This window comes from Octopus bimaculoides, chromosome 6, assembly GCF_001194135.2.
Source record: "Octopus bimaculoides isolate UCB-OBI-ISO-001 chromosome 6, ASM119413v2, whole genome shotgun sequence".
NCBI classification, from domain to species: Eukaryota; Metazoa; Mollusca; class Cephalopoda; order Octopoda; family Octopodidae; genus Octopus; species Octopus bimaculoides.
Genome location: NC_068986.1, coordinates 53,806,717 through 53,810,167, shown reverse-complemented (window position 1 = coordinate 53,810,167; position 3,451 = coordinate 53,806,717).

Here is a 3,451-nt window from a genome sequence, read left to right as displayed (position 1 = left end):
AACCAAAATACTGTCAGATTAAAAATAATCTAAAATAATGATGATGACAATAATAATAATCACAAAATTATGAATTTTTTTCATTCAATTCAAATTGCAAAGTCTTTACTTTAAAATGAATACATTTAATGCAAATAAAGTTAACAGTTTAAAATTCTGATAGAAATTTATTATTCTAGTATTTAGTATTTCTGTTTTGAGATAAAAAAATGTTGGAAATAATATCAGTTATATGATACTGTTTACATTATATATATATATATATATATATATAAAATAAAGTTTTTTCAAGTAAGTTTTGATTGTTGTATTTTTATTCTACCATCATTCTTATCATAATTTTATTTATTTATTTTTTTCCAGTTATAATTCACATATTATAACTGGATATGTGAATTAAATTTGGGATAAATTAAAAATAAAAAGAACAAATTCAAGCCATGGCTGTGTTTTTAAGAAATTTGTTTTGCAACCACGTGGTTTTGGTTTCAATCTCATGTTGCAGTACTTTGGTCAAGCATCTTCTTGGGGAAGGAGAGTCTTCCTCGTGTGGACCCAGCTATCAAAGTTGACAGCAGTTTGATAGATAAAGCAATTAAGCATATGAAGACAAAGAAAGTCCCTGGTCCATCAGGAGTTACTACCAAGATGCTTAAAATATCTGGTGGAGTGGGACACAACTTAATCACCTGTATAATCAGATTGTCCAGGAAGGTATCATACTCAATGACTGGTATTGAAGCATTATAGTCAACTGCTACAAAGGAAAGTTACAGAAAGGATCATAGCTCAACTAATTATGAAAGAATTAGCCTGAATGAGATGCAGTTTAGTTTTGTGCCATAGAGAAGCACTGCTGATGCTACCATTTTTTGTAAGACAACTGTAGGGGAAGCATTTAACCAAAAATAAACCTCCATACTTCCCATTTGTCAACTTAGAGAAAATCTTTGACAGGGTCCCTTGCTCTCTCATCTGGTAGTTACTATGGAAGCTAGAGATACTTGAATGGCTGGTGAGAGCTGTCCAAGCCATGTACAGGAGTGCAGTAAGATGAGTAGAGCAATGAATTTACTTAGCAGGTAGGAGTTCATCAGGGCTCAATTCTCAGCCCCATCATATTTATCATAGTCCTCTAAGTCATGATGGAAGAGTTTAAGACTGGTTACCTATGGAAGCTTCTCTATGCTGATGACCTTATTCTTAAAGCTGAATCTATAGTAGAATTAGAGAAGAAATTTCAGATGTGGAAGCAGAAGTAGGAAAACTGACAAATTGCTAATCCTTTCAGGAAGATGGTTTTGCTCAATGTGTAGAAAAAGATGTAAGTAGAAATTCTGTACATTGTACCAGCGCAAGATATGGACACATTAGAGGTACAGTGAGAGGTTAAAAGAGAAAATAGTATATGTGGCACATGTGCAAAAACAGTAAATACTAAGAAGACACAGGAAATAGGTTTTCTCATATGCTTTAGGGAATCTTTAGAGGTAGTAGACAGTTTGTGATACCTTGGTGACCTAATTAGCACTGGAGGAAGGTACTCTGAAAGTGTAGTTGCTAGAATAAGAACTGGCTAGAGAAGGTGCAGAAAACTATTACCTCTGCTGGCAATAAAGGGCATCTCTGAAAGAAATGTGAGCTGTGAATACAGAAGACGTAAAGGCTTGAAAGAATGAAGCTAGCATGTTCTGCTAGGTATACAATATATGACAAAATGTAAATGTAGTAAAAGAAAAATTGGCATAAAATGTATCAGAAGTAGTGGACAAGCGAGAAAGCTGCACTGGTATGGTCATGTGGTGTGTATCAATGAGGACAGCTGCTTAAAAGAAGTGCGAAATGTGGATGGAAACCATGGAAGAGGAAAACTTGGAACAAAGTGGTGAAAAATAACCTTCAGATGCTGAACATCAGAGAAGAGATGACAAAGAATTGAAATGATTGGCAATTTGCTGTGCTTGAGCAGACAGTCCACCTAAGTAAAACTGAGCTCCTAAAAGGCATTCATTTATGTCTATGTCCTTGACAAAATTCTCATCAAGAACCCTTCTTCCTCCACCCATGTTCACCACACACTGCATTCCTCTCTTCTCTTGCAAACTTACCTGCTCACTCACCCTATCCAATCTTCTTTATCACTTTATATACTACCACACCATGTAACTTAAAGGTTTGTCTTAACACATCCTCACCATCTTGTCTTTCTCCCTCTTTTTTCAATTGGAACAGCCATATATCTCCTCTACAGCAAAACTTCTTTTATAGTCCCTCTATCATATACTAACTTTTCATCACCTGGCACAAAGCCACCTCTCAATAATTATTCCTCTACCTCCTAGTTGAGGGTTCTTCTGTTGCAAGTTACTTGGTGACCTTGCTGGTGATGGAGGCCACATCAAAAGTACCCTGTAAAGTGGTTAGTGTTAGGAAGGGCATCCAGTCAAAGAAACAATGCCAAAGCAGACAGTAGAGCTTGGTACAGTCATCAGACTTGCCAGCTCCTATCGAACAGTCCAACCCATGCCAGCATGGAAGGCAGATGTTAAATGATACTGGCTACAGGCATGTAGATGTAGCTATAAGCACAGACATGACTGTATGATTAAGAAATTTGCTTTCCAGCCACATGGTTTGAGGTTCAGTTTCAGTGCATGGCACATTGAGAGTGGGTGGGTGTTCTACTATAGCTCCAGGCCAACTGAAGCCTTGTAAGTGGATCTGGATCTGGTTGATGGAAACTGAAAGAAGCCCATCATGTACATATATTTATAGGTGTGTGTATCTGTGTCTCTTTGTCTTAATATGGCATGACAGTTGTGAATGACTTGCTGATATGCAAGTAGAGCCATTCATTTCCAATATTCTGTGTAAACATATCTGGCCATGGAGAAATATTACCATCTTTGGAAACAGGTGGGGGTTGGCAACAGGAAGGAGATCTGGCCGTAGAAAATCTGTCTGACACCTGCAAGCATTGAAAACTGGATGTTAAAATGATGATGATGATACATAAACACACATCTATCTATCTTATATATATTTATTTATATATGTGAAGGCGCATGGCTTAGTGGTTAAGGTGTTGCACTCACAATTGCGAGATTGTGGGTTAGATTCCCAGACTGGACATTGTGTTGTGTTCTTGAGCAAAGCACTTCATTTCACGTTGTTCTGCAGTCATTTCAACATCTGACATGTGGAACCTGTACAGGTAATGTTGGCCTGATGGAGGGAGTGAGCTTATGTCTCCACAAACATTTGATCACTGTAATCAAATCATCTGTGTGGTTGTTTGGCAAGAAATTGTCAAACCCTCATACGTCATCTAACAACGGGAGAGTCCATCATATATATTTATATATGTATATGTATATATATATATATATGTATATATATGTATATATATATATATATATATATATATATATATATATATATATATATATAT